The following is a 20,872-nucleotide window of genomic DNA, read 5'->3' as shown; positions in this document are numbered from 1 at the left end:
CTCCTTCAATCATACACCCAGAATAAACATTTAGATCACTGATTTACTCTGTGCCCTCCTTGGGCAAGTCATTTACCTGCTCTTTGTTCATCTGTGACATGAGTAGAATGCCTACTTATCTCTCAGGGAAGAACTGGGGCTGAATTCATGTTTGTAAAGTGCTTTGAGATCCTTATATGAAAGATAAGTGTAAATGCAAAGTAGAATCCCATTTTAATGAACCCTGCCTCTCCCTGTTCACTGAACTACTAGCATGTTACTGGTGGACCAATACATGAGTTTAGAAGATTGGGAGTTCTGAAGGCTCCAACCTGCAGAGTTCATAATATTCACAGGAATGAAGCTCCTCAGTTCCTGCAAAATGCCTAAAAGAGCGCCACATGGATTTAGTTTTGGCCTGCGGAGCTTTTAACATCTGCATGGTTGACACTAATGACAATATTTTGAAAAGAGCCCATCACATTGGGTGCTTACTGAAGTGCCTAGATGGAAGCTGAGCTCTGGCCCCCATTGTGGGTGCTGAATCATTTTGAAAACTCTGGCCTAAATTCCTGCAGAACTTCTAAGATAAGAAGCTTCAGTCCAGCAAAATGTAGGAGCCATACAGGACTGCAACTTGAAAACTCCATCGCCAAGCTTCTGATTATCCTAACTGGTGTCACCCTAGTTATTTGGGTAACTTGGATTCTGCTGTATTATATAAATAGGCTTGGCAGGCTTAGATTTTAATTGATAACTGTCAGTCAATGTCAATTTCAGCTGACACATTGGTATTTTTTCATTTCATCAGTGTTTGCAGCTTTACTCCTGGGGGAATTCTGCACCACTGTGCATGTGCATAATTCATGTGCAGTGTGTAATTTTTTTTCAGCAGAAAATAACTTCTTGCCGGAAAATTTCTGCAGTTAGGGGCTGCTGTGGCACTAGAACAGAGCAGGTTTCAGAGTAGCAGCCGTGTTAGTCTGTGTCCGCAAAAAGAACAGGAGTACTTGTGGCAATAAATTTGTTAGTCTCTAAGGTGCCACAAGTACTCCTGTTCTTAGAACAGAGCAGCCGCTCCTGGGCCCTTCCCAGCTGTGACAGGGAGGTGAAGAGGCTGCCATCCGGAAGGCAGTGCCTTGCTAGTGGGCCAGCTCAGGAGACAGAGAATAGGGGGGGAGACAAACAGTGTGGGGCACATGGGGCTGCTGGGGGTGGGTCACAGACAGGGGTTCATAGGGCCTAGTGGGGGAGGACTGGGGCAGGGGCTGAATTGGAGTGGAGGCACAGGGCCACATGGGGAAGGGGGGTGGCTGCGTGGGGGCACAGAGACACATGTGGATGGGGGAGGGGGTGCAGGGACACGTGGATGTGAGGGCTGGCTGAGGGGGTGGAGGGACACATGGGGACAGAGGCAGATATGCCTGACTGAACAGGAAAGGCTAGGGGTCAGCCAGGGTCTGCATGGGGGAAGCTCCTTAACAATCCCTCTCCACCCCACAAAAAAGCCTGCTCCATATTTCTCCCACCCACATCCAACAACCCTCCATGTTCACTCCCAGGGTCCTTCCCTCTCCCTCAGCTCCTTTGTTACTCCTGATTTCCCCAAGCTTTTGCTCTGCTTCTGAGGGGTGCAGGAAATATGGTTCTATATTGTAATTTAAACGAATTACTCAAAGTTTTGTATTTATATGCCTAGTAAGGCATCTATTTGTCAAAAAACATTTCTTGAATCTTTTTCATTGTCTGTATTGTTACAGACATACTTGCAGACAGGTATTTTGAAATAAATTACCAATATAATTGAAAGTGGTGAGATTATATACTAGTGTTATTTTGACAAATAAAATATGCAGAATTTTGTAGCATTTTTAATATTGTGCACAGAATTTTTAATTTTTTGGCACAGAACTCCCCCAGGAGTACACCTTGCACTTCCAAGGATCAGGTGTCACTGGTCCTGTGGCCCTGCAGGGAGCCCTCTGCAGCCCTGCTGACATGGGAGGGAGTGAGCGGGTCCTGAAAGCAGGGCTACAGAGGGCTCTATGCACGGCCTCAGGGCCAATGACACCCATCCCTTCAGGCATAAGGTTTGGGTGGAGGCTATGGTCCTGGTGGGGCAGAGCAGAGACTTCTGGCCAGAACGACAAGGAGGAGGAGGACAAGCCCCTGGCCACAGGGGAGGCCACTCCACTGCTGAATGGCTCCTGTGGCTGTGCAGGGAGCCTCTGCAGCCCCTCTGTCATGGATTTGCTCTCTCACCCACCACTGGCAGTGCTGGGGATCTCTGCTCTGCCCTGCCAGGACTACAGTCTTCCTTATGGCTACAGGATCAGGTGTATACCAGCCCTGTGGCCATGCACGGAGTGAGGTTGCACAGCCGGAAAAGTAGAGCTGCAGAGGGCTCCCTAACTCCTGGGACCCCCAATCTCTGTAGGCACAAGGTGTGGGGGAGTGAGGCTGCAGGCCTGGCCTGGCAGAGCAGAGACTCCTGGCAAGGAGTCGTTATCCCCCACCATGGAGGAGGCCAAGCTGCTGCTGTATAGCTCCATCCCCCCGCAAGAGCCATTCAGCAGTGGGGTGGCCTCCCCCAAGGCCAAGGACCTCTGCTCTTCCTGGCCAAGACTGCAGCCTCCCCCACACCTTGTGCCTCACAGCCATGCAAGGAGCTCTCTGCAGCTTCGCTGTGACAACCCTGTTTGATCATTTACCAGCCAGGACTGTGGGAGCCATCCCCAGGCAGGAACTGTTCAGCAGTCTGGTAGCTTCCTCCACAGCAGGGTGGGGCTCATCCTCCTTCTTACAGTCCTGGCCGAGGGTCCCTGCTCTGCTGAGCCAGGACAGCTGCAGCCTCCTTTGCACCCTGTAGCCCTGGGATCTTGGGCCCCTTGGCCGCACAGGGAGCCCTGCTGTCAGCGCTGCCCTAATCCTAACCCCCACAAATGTAAAAACAAAAAGCTACAAATAAAAAAAAAATTAAAATCAATAAAAAGTGTCAAAGTTAGAAAAAAAAATCAAATTCTGCCAAGCCTATATAGAAAACTTTTATAAACACAAACCACATCACACAGTATCTCTTCCCAGGAAGGCTGCACTTACAACATTAGTTCCTCATTAGCTATATTGTGTATTAACTAACAAGAACCATATGCCATTTCCTACTTTTCCACTCCCTAGATAATGCTACTATTTCTTGGGGATGCTAGATGACTTCCTTAAGATTGTTTATATTCAGACATCTCTGCAAATACTAAGGCAAATGTTTATTATTCAAACATTTTGGTATTAATCTTGGCTCTCGACAGGTCTACTTGGGGATTATACCACTGCAAGGATCCTCCCACATCTATGCAGCTGTTTCCACATTTACCTGAACTTCCAACAGAATACATTCCTTCCCCACCACATTTGCTTACTCTTACATTATTGCATTTACTCCCTAGTGAACATAAGGCCCCAGTTCTCTTCAGTTTACAGTTAATTTTTAAAGCACAAGTGGTGCTCTATCCAACTGTGGGTAAGCTTAATAAAGTAAACCAGCTGTCACTCACCATCAATTCATATAATGAAGAAATGTTTAATGAATGGCTTTATTCTTGCATCATTAAAGGATCTTTCTACTGACTTCAGTAGTCTTTGCATCAGGCCCTAAGTGCACTGAACAGTAAAAGGTGCATTGAACCAGAAAAGCTTATTTAGATTTGGACTAATGTTTTGGCATGCAATAACGGCATGCCATCCCATCATCTTGAACCTTTGTGGTTCCCATGGCAAAAGACTCATCAGCCAAAACATTACTTGGTCCAGGTCTAAAGAAAAGCTTTTCTGGAACACTTTGCAGTAGACAAGAATGAAGCTATGGTTTAAAGATCTCCATTGTAGAGCTGTTAGTGGTAAGCATTATCCGGTTTGCTTTATCATTTTTTCCTTTCCAAAAGACCCTATGGCAGCAGCTCTTCAATCATCTGTTGAGAAAGTCAGCCTTAAGTTCCCCTTGCCTGGAATAAGTTTGACACACAGTTGAATTTTTTTTAAACAGACTAAATCACAAGACCAATACCAAGATTTATAATAAAATAATTAAAACTAATTTTGACAAGTGAAATAAATCAAAGTGAAACCAAACACTCAGCATTAAGTTCCAGGAGTCTGCCTAAAAACCTGAATGGGACTCCATTCCCAATACAGTTTATTCTGGGACTACAGGTTGAACCTCTCTAGTCCGGCACCCTGGGGAACAGACCTGTGCCGAACCAGAGAATTTGCTGAACTGTGGAAGGTCAATGCAGAGTGCCAGCGGGTCTCCATGGGCACGGGAAGTAGGAGTGCAGGGGGTGCTACAGCACCCCCAGGCTTTGCGCCCAGCGTGGCCCCCCACCCAGGGGCCCTGCTGCCACCCAGGGTCTTCTCCCTCCCGGAGCTTGAACGCCACGAATCAGCTGTTCACGACGCTCTGGAAGTGCTGGGAGGGAGGAGTAGGAGTTGGTAGAGACACGGGGGGAAGGGGGCAGAGGAGGGAGCTTGGCGCCGGTGGATGCTCCACACCCACTAATTTTTCCCTGTGGGTGCTCCAGCCCCGGAGCACCCACGGAGTCGGCACTTATGTCGGACCACGGATGTTGCCAGACCAGGGAGTGCCGGATTAGAAAGGTATAATCTAATGAATGTTCTGCATTTGAACAACTGTGTGCTCTGGAATCAACCCCCACCCTTAGCAGAATGTATTCCTTCCTGAGGAATTTGGGAGGAGTGCATCCTTGAACTCAACTAGTAGGAAGATGATCTCTTATTTATGAGCCATCTATATCTGAAGGAACATTTCTATTGTGCAGTAATCCCTGACTTTACTGCTGAAGATTCCACTGAGCAGCTGCGAATTAATTTTAGAGTGTCACAGTAAACACATCTACCTTAGAGTTTCTCAGTAAAAATATAAGCTATAGGACACAAATCTTAGTAATTACACTATTTAAATGATGAGAGTTGACCACAGTAGTGCAGTCAAGTGATGATGGGCATGGAATTGGGAGTTGTGACTTATGTTTTAATCCTGGCCCTGCCACTGACTCACTGTATGACTTTGGCAAGTCACTTGATGATGCCTCATTTTACCCATCTGTAAAACAGGTACATTATTTCCCTGCATCAAATTATGTTTGTAAAGCACTTTGGGATGAAGTGTGCAAATGATTATTAACTAAGATAGATACAAAATTCTGGAAACATATTTACAAGCTGAACATAATTTTGTATCATACTCTCTAAATACTTACGAATTTTAAACTTCCCTCCAAACAGTACAAATTATAGATTATTATTTTAGTAATTATTTTTACACCTCAGATAGTCAAGAGCTATAGGAATGTTTAATCAGGGACAGGTAGCCACGTGCAGATGTGCTGGGAAGTGAGAGAGAAGGAGAGCAGAAGCAGCCTTATCTCCTTACAGCCTGTTATTGCTTTTACCTAAAATGGGTGGGGAGCTATGAAGTGAACAGGCCTGGCCAATCACAGAGAGGAACACATGCTGTATGCAGGACAAGGGTAGTGGAGCTGCTGCTGCTCGCTGGTAGACTTAAGAGGAATTCTGAGCCAGCCTGAATTTCAATAGGGGCTCTCTGGCTGAAAGAGCCAGAATCTAGCACTTTCTATGGAGTTTTCAACTGCACCTTAGTAAAGAATACTTACATATCTGTAGCCTGTAATTATGGTATGACAGTAGTGGGATTTTCTGTACTATTTTTATGAATGGTCTGACCTATTTAGCTTGGTATTGCTGCCCACTGGGTACAGAAGAGCTAAATGTTTCCCCTGGGACAGAGCTGGAGACTTGAGGTGTTTTGGGTCCCACAGCTGTCTGGGGTGGCATGAATTAGCCACCAAGGGCTGGCTGGAATCAATACATATCAATGGAGGATCTGGAAAGACAAGGGGAACCCCAATGACTGAACATTAGCACAATTACAGGAGGCTCTAGCAGGCTGAACATATGAACACAGCATAGTTTTGCAGTGGAAGAACAATGGACAGAGGTGTTATGAACTGTGCTCCGAGAGACACTGGGCTCTCACTTGAGACTGGGAGACAAAGAGAAAAAGTAAAGATTGGCCCTACAGCAACATGGTTTGGTAGAGCTCTGGCTTTGGCCAGTCTGAACACCATCTTAACCTTCTGTACATCAACCTAAAGGCTTCCCAAGTTTGTATTCCACTTGACTATTGAAACTACCTCTGTTTTGAAAAGGCTGCCTGCAGATACTTGCTGAGGTGCATTGATCCCTAAAGGAGTAAAAGTCTGTGAACAGGAGTCTACCCCAGTTCAATTCACTGGGCAGGTCTCACAGTGAGCAACAGGAGTGCTGTAATCTGAAGGCTCAATCTCAGATGTGTTGAGGCTGCGTGGACTGCTCTTATGGAAAAACGTGTGACCCCTTTGGGGTCTGGCACACTGAAGCAGTGCTTCCAGGAGACTGTTTAAAGGCCAGGGCTTAGCACAGACCCTTTAAATCCATGACAGGGTTACTACTTCCCACCTTGCTTGTGTCTGGAACTTGTTCACTTCGCTAATTCAGGATGAAATTCACTCTTTAGCAGACAGCCAGCACTGAGCCTATGCACTACTTGAGATCTAATCTAAAGATTTAAGCAATGCACAGTGTTTGCACTAACCCCTCTACACAAGAGTTACTTTCACCTTCAGTCATTTGCCATTTCAGTGAGAGATTAACCAGCTACCCCCTTCATTTTCACTTGCAGCACTGCCAAATGTGTGTTTTAGAGGTTCCTCATCATTTGATCAATCAATATACAGGTTTTATTAAGCATGTTTATTTCTCATGTCATTCATTTAGACAGAAAGGGGGGGGGGGGATAGCTCAGTGGTTTGAGCATTGGCCTGCTAAACCCAGGGTTGTGAGTTCAATCTTTGAGGGGGGCCACTTAGGGATCTGGAGCAAAATCAGTACTTGGTCCTGCTAGTGAAGGCAGGGGGCTGGACTCAATGATCTTTCAGGGTCCCTTCCAGTTCTATGAGATCGGTATATCTCCATAATGGTGTTTCCTTCCACAGCTGTGGTAGTGCTAGGAGCCACTAGCTGCAAACTAAACTATATTTAGCCAAACACTGCAATAAACCAAGCTGTTAGCTCAGGAGTAGCTCTGAAGGGAAGGTCATGGTACTGACCACCTGCTTAACTTAAACTTGTCCCAATAGTCCTCTCATAACATTGTGTTCTTGACTACACATTTTTAAGACCACTCAGGGATGATTAGACATTACAGCAGGACCATGAGCAGCTATATCACAAATAAAAACTCTTAACAATTGATTGACTTTATGTATAGGGAAGGCAGAGAATTATTCTCTTGCTCTGCTATTTTTCCCCAGACAAGTTTGGCAATGCATTTTCTGTGGGAAGCCTACAAGCACCAATCCACTGACCCACTCTAGTCTGGAGGGGAGGGGAGGGGAGGGAAGAGAGAGAGAAAGAAAGAAATTAAAATTAGAAGAGGGCATAAAAAAGCTTCTATACCAGAACTTTTCTGGACATTTTCTGTTAGTCTATTTAGTAGAAATGATGCAAAATGGGAACTTTTTTCACAAAAATATTTTCAAAAAAATTGTCAGTTTTTGCTGAATTTTTTTTGAAATTCAATTAAAAAAATCTGCAGCTGTTGCTTTAGGCACTATGTGTAATACTGATACATAAATAAATCTTACACGAAATGAAATAAGTATACTAGTGTATCATAAACTTAGTTTCCGCTACAAAATTAACAGAACTTGGCTATTTAATTACCGTAGTGGTATTATGTAGGTCTAAATGTTCAAAATAAAAAGTAATTTTTTGGGTGTCTAACTGACAATCCAGTCCTTTAAAGGTTTTTCAAGAGAGATGGGTCCTCCAACATGATTCAAGTTAGGCAGCCAAAACCGGAGCCACTCAAAATCATTAGTCACTTTTGAAAATTTAAGCTATAAATTGTAAGAGTCTTGAGAGAGGGCTGTGTTTTTAGCACTGAACACCCTCATCTTTTAATAAATAACTCTGAAAGACTTGATAACGTCTATGATACAGACTGGAGTTACTGAGAAATAGGAACCGACTGGAAAATGTAGGAACTTTTAAGGCTCTATCTATTGCTTGATACTTCAGGAAACAACTGCAAACTTCAGGACACTCGTCCTTCTGTGGAGCGACCCAAACATGCAAACAAATTTTATACTATATACAAAGAAGGGATATGAATGTTGCCAGCTTTTTGGGAAAAGGGTCACTTATAGAGAACGAATGGGGAAAATAAGGATATTTTGGAGAGGAGAGCATCCATTAAAATGTGCTGTATGGGGTAAAATTGGGAAAAATGATGGAGAATATTTCTCTTCTCACTATATTGGACCTAAACCAGTGTGTGACGATTACAAATGTGTGCTTAGAACTCCATGGCTAATTTGGCAATACAGACTCACTCCTGGACTTCCAAGTATAAACCAGGAGTGACTGAACAGAAAAGGGAGTAGCTGGACAGGGTGGTGAGCATGCTACACCAGAGAGTCTGAAATGTTAATGACACAGAAACGAGCACAGTAACAAGTCTAAAGGACCTGATATAAGTCAGGACTTCTAAAGAGGGGACCACTTTTTAGTTTATTTAAAAGGCTGTAGGGCCCACCTAAGTGAGGTCGCATGCAGGCATGTTTTGTACCATTTATTGTTGGCTTAATTTGACTTCCTTGCAGTTTCCTAAATATACTTTCATTATTTAACACCCTTTTGGTCTTGAATTTTTTGGGAATTAATTCACTGGGGCTCATTTCAAGGAGAGGTAAACTATCTTCTGGCCTCTTAGTAGAAGTCACGCCCAGTCAGGTTCTAGGCCTCAGACACTGACTGGGAGGAGGGTCTACCCCCATCTGGTGTGGGTGGACGAGGTCAGTCCAAAGCCTGTGAAAGGCCTGAAAGTTGGACAAGAGAGGAATTGGAGGGGGGCAAGATAACAATCATAAGAATAATGACTGAAGCAGTTTGACTGATTTTGTGAAGTTGCTAATGTACTGCTGCCCTAGGTATAACAGATCTTTGTGTTGTTCTACATAAGTGTTTCCTGGACATAAACCAGTTGTTGCGCAACATATTGCACACTCCCCTCCCCCCCCCCCCCCCAAAAAAAAATTGGAATCATTTTATCTGAGAGTGTCTTGGGCCTATAGCAAGGGGAGGGCTCCAAGAGCAGGCATGTTAAAAACACATTACAGACAGAGAAAGTCTCCTTCTAAGGAGCTCAAGAGAAATCTTTAATCTTTATTCAAACAGAGGAACCTCATCTTCTAGTAAACTCACTATGGGCCTGAGGCTTCACTTCAGACCTACGTTACATTTGTTAAAGTGAAATGTTCTTCGGTGCTCTGTTCAGAGAGGAGTTTGTTTGAACAGGCTGACTGAACCTCATTGTTTAAGAACCATTTGGTTAAGCGTTTCACGATATGGTATCTGTCAAACAAATTCCAGGAAGCCTCCCAATGTTTATATGCACACACTTCCATTAGAAACCACATGGGAATGATTGCAGATGGAATAACTGGAAGCAGCATGGCTCAGAAATAATTTATAACGAAAGGGAATGAAAAATTAGGCCTCCCTGATGCAAAATACTCCATGCCAAGGCACATGTTGGTGCATATTATTTATTTTTGACAAAGATCACCATTTATTCATGCTACTAATCATTTCTAGAACAGCAAGAGATTTGTTTTAAGAAAACAGCATAAGATTTATGAATTTCTGTCACAACAGCCATGAAGTTCCATGCAGTAAACACAATTCATTCAGCATTGCAGGCATATTACAAGGACACTGCCCTATTTAGGGTCAGATTATGGCTGCTCGAATAGAAGAAAGTTTCCTGCACTAATTTTATTTCTCCATTTCCCCCACCCCCCATGTGCAGCTGGACAGAAGTCAGCCACAATAATGGAGCAATGACACTCTGCATGCAAAGGAGTGGAGCAACAGAGAGGGCTAGTGCAACCCGAGGTGAATCACACCTTGGCCAGGGTCCCACTCCATTTCTTTGCTCTCAGTGCTGAATGACCACCTGGTATTGAGGGAGTGCACGCTTTAAAAAGGAGCGTTCTGTCAGGGGTCACAGTATTCATCAAACACGTTTATCAGCTGGTCCAGTGTTCATGGCATTATTCCTGGCAACAGTGTCACTTCTTGTCCTTTTTTCCCAGTGAGATAGTAAAAAAAGCTTTACCTTCATTTTCTCACATTTATCCCCATAGTCAGTTCTGTACACAATCTCAATTGTTCTTGCCACTGCTTCCAAGCTTCTGCAAGGTTTTTTTTCCCCTCTCAAAACCCAGCATTCCCAGCAATCTAAGTCCCTCCATGATCACTGTTTGTTTTGTTTCTAGATGCTGCTTTGTTTGCCTGTTAATCACACTCTTCCTTGTAGATCTCACCAGACTGACCGCTGCTGGAACCCAGTTGTACGGTTTTGGATAGAGACCTAAGTTCCCTCTATGCTGCACAGCAGCCTATTAAGCACCGTACAGGCCCTCAGGGCTACAGTGGGGAGAGATGCCTCTCCCCCAACCCCAAACCTGCCACGTCTGGGGGAGAGGCACCCCTCACCAGGTCCCAACCCAACCCCAGACCTGCTGCCTATCCCACAACCTCAGACTCAGAGCTGCTGCGGCAGGGAGAGGCGCCTCTCCCCTCCAGCCCAGGATCTGCTGCGGGGAGTCCTCTCTCCCTGTCATAGCCCCAGGGCAGCCTGCACCCCAAACTCTTCATCCCCAGCTCCAACTTAGAGCCCACATCCCCAACTAGAGCCTGCACCCCCAGCCAGAGCCCACACCCCCAGCCACCTCAACCCTCTACCCCAGTCCTGAGCCCCTCATCCCCAGCTCCACCCCAGAGCCCTCACACCCCCTGGACCCCAATCCTCTGCCTCAGCCCTGAGCCCCCTCCCACACTCCGAACCCTTCAGCCCCACCCCCTCCACATGAATTTTGTTGTGTGTCACACATCACCTCCATATTGGTGCACATAACAAAATTCATTCAGCACATGCATGGGAAAAATTAGAGGGAACACTGGTAGAGATTGCCAATTATGTCAATTCTGGGCAAATACCCACTAAGGCCTAGGAATGAGACTTTTAGAGTCATTTTCATTTGTAACTGGAGTCATCCTATTTACATTTTACCATAAAGTCAAATTTGGATCAAAAGATAGAAACTATTCATGGGAAATCTACAATAGAAATGTTTTTTTAAAAAACAGACAATCTCCTGCACTTTTTGGAACCCAAAGTTTGTCAAATTATCCCAGTATCAGAGGGGTAGCCGTGTTAGTCTGAATCTGTAAAAAGCAACAGAGGGTCCTGTGGCACCTTTGAGACTAACAGAAGTATTGGGAGCATAAGCTTTCGTGGGTAAGAACCTCACTTCTTCAGATCTGAAGAAGTGAGGTTCTTATCCACGAAAGCTTATGCTCTCAAATTATCCCAGTACATGAAAACCTGAAAGTGATTCTATCTGTTCCCATTAAACAAGAATGTAAGAGTGTATTCTGCATTTTATCTACTTTCGTTTCACTTTATGCTACTCTCAGGGACACCACAAGACGACAGTAGACATGGTGGAGGAGTGCACAATTAGAAGACTAGAGGGTGGACTGCTGCATCATCAAAGGTAGTGTTGCAATAAGATGACTGAACAATCTAAATATTGACTTGTGATGCATATGAAAAGAATAAATGAGATAAATACAAAAAGTAGACGATTGTCATACAGTAGTGACAAGTAAATTACATCTTTCAAATCCTTTGATTTCAGTAATCTAAAGTGTCACAACATAAGAAAAGAAAAATATAATATTTGTAAAGTGGCAGCAATCCTTTAAATATTTTTTTCCTGACAGGGCTTGTTTGTTACCCAATGATAGCAGCAGTTCTATAGTCTTAGAAAAATGAGTGAAAATTTCAGTTTGACTCCTAGTGTGCCAGTGTCCATACAACAAAACCACTGACAGTGTGCATCCTGGTTGGTAGGCTCAGCAGAGTTGCCATGGCTAAAATGAGCATAAAGACTAAACTGCCTTCCCCCACATGCTCTATCCAGGTCAGGTTTAAGTCCTTTTGGCTTTACAATGTAGGGAAAAAAACTTGGGACATGGTGCACCTGAAATCCTATAACCCCATACCTAGTCTCTGACCACATTTGATATCATAAAGTAAGCAAGGGTAGGAACGACATTAGTCTCCCATCAAAATTATGACCAAAGGAAAATGCTGATGATGATGATTCAATACTGGACACAGTCTTCTCTGAGTCTGTTCTAAACTAATGCTCCTTAATGATGTTAAGGAGAAGTGTGCAACTGGAGGCCTTCTGTAGGGTATAACAAAGCCAAAACCTTGAATGCTGTACTGGTCATTAAAGATCTCATAAGGCCTGATCCAAAGCTCAGTGAAGTCAATAGGACTTTCTATTGAATTCAGTGGTCTTTGGATCAGACCCATAGTGCTTTCTATGTTAGTTCTGGTGTGGTGAACAAATTCTAAATGAGCAACTGCAGCCTTCAAATGGAAATACAGAAGGTAGCCAGAGTGAGTGTTAAGAAGGCATTCTCCACTTTCTGACCTAAACTATGTAGAGTTTAAGGTTTGGATCTTCCATCCCCAGGAATGGCTGCATTTCAGTGACAAGTAAAGTAAGATCTGCTCCAACTGAATTTAATGACAAAACTACCACAGACTGCAGTAGAAGCAGGACTGGGTCATTCCCTTTGTAATGAGTTTGTAAAATCTGCAGAATATTTGGGATTTTCTGGATGGCAGGTGCTTTCTAAATGCACTAACTTTAACAGATTTTTGTATAAACATATGACTACCTTCCAAAACTGTCAATCCAGCTCCTTTCGTGACACATAATTGCTATTTTAAAAATGTAAGAAACTTAAATTGCTATATACCTCAAACAAACCTGGATCACACCAAAAGAAATGGCAACTTACTGTAACTGTGGTTCTTTGAGACATGATGCAGCCGTGTATTCTACTTAGGTGTGTGCGCTGCCAGTGTGCTGGAGCTGGAGACTTTTACCTAGTAGTACCTGTAGAGGGGCGGTGCTCACGCCTCATGGCTGAGGCCCCTCCCCAGGCTATGAGACGGTGGCACCCTGACCCCCCTCAGTTCCTTTGCACCAAAAGCCCATGAGAGGAGACGGAGGGCAGATCGTGGAATACATGTCTGCATTACATCTTGAAGAATCACAGTTACAATCAGTAACTGTTTGTTCTTCTGTGAGGAGATGCAGATGTGTATTCCACTTATGTGACTCATGAGCAATACCCCTATCTGGAGGCGGCGCTTTAAGTCCCCTGGAATAGGGATCGCAGGACTGCCCTTCCGAGGTCTGCATCTGCTCTGGAAGATGCAGTAACAACATAATGGTCCATAAACATATGTACAGACAACCATGTGGCTGCCCTGCAAAAAGACTGTTACTTAACTTTCTGTAACTGGTGTTCTTCGAGATGTGTTGCACATGTCCATTCCAATGTAGGTGTGTCCATGCCCTGTGCACCATTGTCGGAAATTTCCCCCCAGTGGTATCAGTTGGCTCGGCCCTGGCGCCCCCTGGTGCCATACACTCATAGGAGGGCATCATTGATCAGGAGGGCCACTCTCCCAGGGATGGCAGGCTGTAAAATGTCCATCAGTTTGTGTGTTCTCTCTTGGAGAAACTCTGCCTGGATGCCCAGGGATGCAGCTATGTGGTGTAAAAGGTAATGTTTCACCTTAAAGTCCTCCAGAGTAGAAGGGGAGGATGAACCCAGCTGCACAGCATCGTCTGGCACTGAGGATGAAGGCCTTGGCTGAGCCACATCTGGCCCTCATTCCTGGGAAGACGTACCCTGGAAGGCGTAAAGTATCAGAGGGGTAGCCATGTTAGTCTGGATCCGTAAAAAGCGACAAAGAGTCCCGTGGCACCTTATAGACTAACAGAAGTATTGGAGCATAATACTCTGCTCCAATACTTCTGTTAGTCTATAAAGTGCCACAGGACACTCTGTCCCCTGGAAGGAGGGCTCCACAGGGAGAAAGACTGCTGATGACTGGTCCTGCATCTGATCTGCAGTCAATACCGTTGAGCTGGCAGGTGACTTTGGCTTTCAGTGAGATGAGAAGTGGGATCTCTGAGTGAGGAGTTTCCCACTGAGTTCAAGGAGGCCACTGATATGGGTAGAGGATTGGTGGCCAGTAGGGGCCAGGCCAGGGACTTCCATCCCAGCCATGGGTCACATGCCAACCCTGGGAATCATATTGATTCATTGGCGGCCCATGGAGCTTGTCAGGATGCAGAGCAAGAAGATGAGGACTCCAACTCGGACTCAGAACCACCCTGGGGTCCTAAGAATATGGGCGGAGCAACACCTGAGGGAGCCAACAGGTAGTCGAATTCATCTATCGCCCAGAACGAGGCAGGAATCAGAGCCCCTGATGAAGGTGTTTCTGTCAGTACCAAGCATGCCAGTGGCATAGGCAGTGTCAGTCCCAGCACAAACAGCAGTCCTGGAGCACCCGAGTGTGTCAATATTGAGCGTGGCAAAAGCTGCCATAAGAGCATCTGTGGCATTGAATGCAGCAGGGCTGAAGAGGGTCTCGAAGCTGGGGGTCCATACCGATTCCAGTACTGGCTCCATCTGCACCACGGGAAGGGGAGTGGCTGGATGTGGTGCCAACAGAAATGAGGGTTCAGTGGCTCACTCCATTTGAGGGGCTAGAAGAGACACAGCCCTGGGAAAGTCCTGGCCCAACGGTGAGGTGGAGATTGAAAGGTAGGTAGGAGGCCTGCAGCTGCCTGATATGCTGACAACATGGACACAGTCTGTACTGGCATCTCCCTTGTTGGTACTGGACTCAACGGACGCCTGGAGGCTGGAACCAGAGACAACACTACAGGGGTTCTGCCCATCACACTTGGTACAGAGGGGGAATCAGAGGTATCCATGCCAGCCCGTGCACTGGAACTGGTGCCGGTCTGTACTCTTCCTGGGGAAGGCATAACACTGTCCACACCAGCTCTTTTGTTGGTGACATTTATGTTGGTCAAGGGTGTGTTTTTTCACACCCCTGACTGACAAAATTGCTAGTGTAGACATAACCTAGATCCAAATTTCACAAATGGTCTGCATTTCTATAATGGGACAAAGCAAAGTCCCAGATGAAATCACCCCTGAACCCTTGAGTGTTTAAAATCCAGACTCAAATTTTGTGGTTTAGGCCCCTCTTTACAGGTGATGATGTTGAAAATGTGGCAATACTTTTGATACTTGAGTGAATAAATGATATTACGAATACTGAATAAAAATCCCTTTGGAATACCGAATTTCATAGGATTTTTCAGAGGTAAAGAAATGTACAGAGATAGAAAATGGTCCTTCAGGTAAGCTAGAGGTCACTGCAGATGGATGACTGTAATACAGATCACATACTGTTGCAAGCTAATATTCCTCGAACTACAGAGACGAGAAGAGATCCACATTAGGCATGTACACTGCCTTTAGAGATTGAACAGACATTGGCAGAGCATTACGTAACTTGCCCAGCAGCACATACGATAGCAGTATTACTGTAAAATTATCACTCCAATTAAACGAATCAGCCATCCTAGTGCATAATTAACTACAGTCTATTCAGTAGAGCTAGCCTAAATATATCATTTAAACATTTGCAAAGGGCTAGTGCTTAATTATGGCCTTCCCCACCCCATCCTGAGTATGGGGTGAGGAGATGCATGATACAAATGACTGTTGCTAGAGGTATGCAGGCAAGAAGCCTCTGAAGATGCTGAATGAGCTCATGTTAGAGAGACTGTAAAGAGGCACTGTTTGGTTTGTTTTTTGTTGTCGTTGTTTAACCTGAAACTAAGAAGCAGGAGGAGGACTAGATGCTTAGATTTCAGAGCTGAAAACTGTCATCCACTAGTAACACAGGAGCCATTAAAGATTCCCTAATTAAAGAAAGGATAATTTGTGGGACACATGATTCCAGTGTATGGAAGAGATTGTTGACAGAATTAGATCTAACCCTTGAGAAGTGCCTCAAGTTCTGTGCAGGTTGCTGCACCGTGTACTCAGAGTATGTGGCTGCACAAATGGCCACAATCATCTTTTACCACACATGCTGCACAGTTCTGCTTAGATCATAGAATCCTAGGACTGGAAGGGACCTCAAGAGGTCTAGTCCAGGCCCCTGCATCATGTAACTGCCATTTTGCTGTCGCTGCCACTGTCTCTGTCCCCTATTTTGTCTGCCTTTCCCTCTTTCTATTGGATTGTTCTCTGTTACCCCACAAAGGGGAGTTCAATGCCTCTGGCACCTGCTGCTTTTAAAAGGGCAAAGACAGAGAGAGGCAATGAGTGGGTATTAGTTTTTTGTGCTTTCTCAAGTTAAAACCCTCCTCACAGCTCTACTTTGATGCCTACAAAAAACGGCTAGGCTGCTGGAGTGCTAAGACCACGGCCTACTATGCTGACTAATAGCTCTCATTGTTTCCTTGTATTTGGCAGTATCCATCGGTTTTCTCGTCTTGTACTTAGATTGTAAGCGCTGTGCAGCAGGGACTGTCTTTTTGTTCTGTGTTCGTACAGCACCTTACACAATGGAGTCCTGGCCCATGACTGCTATTACTTCATTAGAAAATGACACCTCTGATTTGCTGGCTTTGTGGCAGTGCTGTATGCATCAAGATATGGTGGGGGCTGCCATGTATCTGGGATTATGTTAAATGATGCTAAACATTTCAAATCAGGATTTTGCTAGCGGTTATGATCCAGGCCCAAATGATCCACACCTGTTGCAAATTTGGCATGTGGCCTAAAATCTAAACTCAGTGCACTGGGTGCAAATCATTAAATAGTGCAGGGATAGGATAAAAGATACCACAAAGGAAATTAACTTAAGGAGCAAGTTATTCCTCTGAGCAACATTTCAAGCCAAAAAACTGGACAGAGGCCAAACTGCCCTCTTTGTCTATTGAGGTGGAGAGGGCAAAAAATCTGCCAGTTCTCTTCTGTGGTTTCATCAATCTTTCTATTGTCTACATCCCTGTGGGACTTTGGTTCCAATATGAAGGGGGGAAATGGGGCATTGCTGCAGAGGGCTGAGAAGCAGCAGAGACACAGGGGATCTCTCCGCAGGTGGCCCTGGCTTTGGGGGGAGGGGCCAGGGAAGGGGACAAACAGAATTTGTGGTTTCCAGGGACCAAACCCCAGTCCAGTTCACAGGACAAATTCCAATTCTTGTGGAATGATGCAGGGGACAATATGGCCCATAAAAGAGTAATTGTCTGATTAACAGACAACCTTGTATGCATGTGATATAGTATCTATAAATTCATGCACCAGTTCTTCTAAAAACAACTTACTCTTTTCGAAACCCCATTGTACTTATATAAAAGTCATGGTTAGCTATGGCCCCACTGGAGTTTCTCGATAAAATGTGTAAGGATCTAAATCCCATTTAGAAGGGAGATTCACTGCTTCACAGTTTATTCTTAATTACAGCAGGACTGTGGATGAAGCTTCCATCTCATTAGCTACAGTGAGATTTAAGAGTTAACAATAAACAAAATGAGATGCTCTAAGTGTTCAAGACCATAATTGGGATCTTAGTGTTGTTCAGAGCACGTCTAACTTGAGACATTGTCCAGGTTGGCAGAGGAGATGGATTAATCCAGCCTGCAAAATTTGTTTCCATTACACTGCCTTGAATTTCCTACCTGATGTAGAATACGGCTCTTTTGTCTACAATGTGCTCAAAGGAGCTAGAAGGGGAAAAGAAGCCCAAGACTGAAGATATGGAAACACAATATGGCCTAATGTGTGCATCTGGCACATCCCATTCATTGTGCATGATGAAAAGGAAGTTCATTTGTACAGGCTGGCAAATCTTGTAAAGGTATGGATTTAAAACATTTTTTATTAAGTGAGGAAAATTAGACAAATGTAACTGTACTGAAAACAGCTTGAGAAATTGTCACTTTGCTAATCTGCTTTGTATATGATATTTAACTGTGCATATGCACCTTGCCAGTGCTAAGCCAATGTATGCCAAAAATCAATGAATAATTTGCTTTGTACATTTGGGGGTCATATTCAGGTTTTGGTGACCCCACATCCAATCATTGCCTTTCTTCTGAATTCAAGCCCAGTCAGAATGTATTTTAAAAGGGACTTATGACCAGAGTTGGTCTGAACAGGGTTTATAGGCACTTCAGCCAGTGAGTATCTGTAGATCCCTATTGTCTCCCACATCTTGGCATCTCACCTGGATATGGATGGAATAACTGTCTTCCCCAGGAAATACTCAAGAACATTGTCATTAAATGGAAATATATGCCATTAATCTGCAAGTCTCCGATAGATTTTCCAGAATTCAGAGAAGGCAAAATGTTTTCTGGAATCTTTGGTCCAAGTTTTAGAGGGCAGATAATGATCAGGATAAATATATGGGTAATTTACCCATTTCTATCAATGAGACATCTAAGAACCCAGTTTTGCCAATATTTGAACTGGTCAGAACTATACTCCTTTGTCAATCTTTCTTACTCTCTATAAAATATAAACCTCTTTTTTAAAATGGTAAACATAATAATAAGCAATCATGACAACTGTAGTTCAAGCACAATATTTTCTCTCCTTTTTGATTATTTATTCTTCTATACTAAGGGATATTTTAACACTGGGGACGTTCCAGAAGCCTGGAAGAAAGCGAATGTTGTGCCAGTATTTAAATAAGGTTAAATGGGATGAGGCAGGTAATTATAGGTCTGTCAGTCTGACATTGATCCTGGGCAAGCTAATGGCACTGCTGATACAGGACTCGATTAATAAAGAATTAAAATAGGGTAATATAATTAATGCCAATCAACCTGGGTTCATGGAAAATAGGTTCTGTCAAACTAACCGGATAGCTTTTTTTGATGAGATTACAAGTTTGAGACAAGTAGCAGTGTTGATGTAATACACTTAGACTTCTGTAAGGCTTTTCACATGATACCACAAGACATTTTGATTATAAAACTAGGAAGATATAAAATTAACATTGTTGTTTGCAGTATTGTTGTAGCCATATTGGGCCCAGGATACAAGAGACAATAGGTGACATAATATGTAGTTCGAAAACTGGATACCAGGAGTAGGGGACGCTGCAGTCCTGGCCTGCCAAACCAGAGACTCCCACAGGGCTGCAAGGATGAGAACAAGCCCCGCACTAGAGGGGAGGTTACCCTGCTTCTGGATGTTTGGTCCTCAAGTAGGAGCCATTCAGCAGCAGGGTGCCTCCCCCCGGGGCCAGGGCTCTATCTCTTCCTCATGGCCCTGGCCAGGAGTCTCTACCCTGCCCTGCCAGGGCCACAGCCTTCCCCACACCTTGCACCTGCAGGGATCCAGTGTCCCTAGCCCTGCAGCTGTGCAGGAAGCTGTGACACAGAGGCCCATTGGTGGTTTACAACCCTGTGTCAGCAAGCCTGACAAACTCACTACACCTAACACATTGCTGTCATAGTGTTTATCCAAAAGTGTCTTGTAAAGTATCAAATGAAAGCCAGTGACACACTCGTCACTAATACCACAGTGATATGTATGTACTAACACTACATGAAGAATTATGGACACTTACATTCTTAAAAGCATAATATCAGTAACCAAACACAGGAAGAAACAGGTTTTCTTCCAGACAGGAGGGAAGGTAGTTCTTTCCCTGCCTCTAATCAACCCCATTACCGAAGTACCTAAGATTTTAACCCTACTGATGTACTGTATGAAATGTACATTAAATTACAACTTCATTTGCTGACACGATTTACATTTTTATCCTGCTTTCATGGCAGATTCAGAACATGCCGTTTTCTTGTCCTTTTCCCTTGAGAAGTTATCGGTAAATCATTTCAATAGAAAAAGATAGCACTGGAAACTGAAATTCTCTGCTTCCCAGGGGCCATTGATGAAACAGATGGTTTCAATGCAAGGTATATAAAGCCTGTGTGACTAGAGTTTCAATGTTAATTCAGTTTGCAGAATCTTGCAACCAAGCGTTTCAATGTTGTGAATTATATATTTTGCAGCATTTTAAGTTGAGTTACAACTACCTAAGGACTTCATAACAGCTATCATTTTTTTTTCTATGCAGAACTTCTGGTTTTACTCAATGTAGGTTCCAAATGCATTCCTCCCTCTTTCATTTAGCTTTCAATAAACCCATAACTGTATGTTCAAAATTCAGTGTTGTCAACTCATGATTTTATCTGGGTCTTGCAATATTGTGGATTTTTTTTTTAAGTCCTACCTCTTGAAGACAATGAATTACGTGAGAATCTCAGCTTACATTTAAGATAAACAGTAATGTTCAAGTCCTCATGGCTGCACAGGAAAGCTTGAAAAATGTAACTCAAGTTCATCCTAAAGGTTCTGAAACTAAAGGGCAACCTCTCAACCCCAACTTTTATTTTTAAGTCTCTCGATATTGAAACCACTCAATTTTGGAAGCCTGTATCATGATCTTTGAATATCTGAGGTTGGCAATACTGAAATTTCATTAGCTGGATCTGCCCTCCCTTCTACTCATGCAAGCCCAACAGGCCAAATTCATCCTGGTGCAATTTAAAGGATTAAATTGCAATCCCACTTCACTTAAAAGTCCGTGGAGTTACATCAGAGATGAATTTGACCTATTGACCTCAGTGGGATAGCTTGGATGTAACAAAGCAGAATTTGGTTCCATGTGTGCAGTATCTCCACAAAAATGTCATACTATGCGGAATCAGCAGTGTCAAGTTACCCATTTTTTTTGATTCATTCAGTTGTGTTTACAATGAGC

General features: G+C 44.0%; 1 protein-coding gene across 1 annotated transcript in view; it reads right to left on the bottom strand.

The window, feature by feature from the left end:
- The window catches only part of LAPTM4B (lysosomal protein transmembrane 4 beta), a 94,893-nt gene that overhangs the window by 7,645 nt on the left and 66,376 nt on the right, over positions 1–20,872 (bottom strand). The gene's annotated exons all lie outside the window — the stretch shown is intronic.

The sequence above is a fragment of the Chrysemys picta genome, chromosome 2, assembly GCF_011386835.1.
Source record: "Chrysemys picta bellii isolate R12L10 chromosome 2, ASM1138683v2, whole genome shotgun sequence".
NCBI classification, from domain to species: domain Eukaryota; kingdom Metazoa; phylum Chordata; order Testudines; family Emydidae; genus Chrysemys; species Chrysemys picta.
This window is presented reverse-complemented; position numbering and strand designations above follow the sequence as displayed.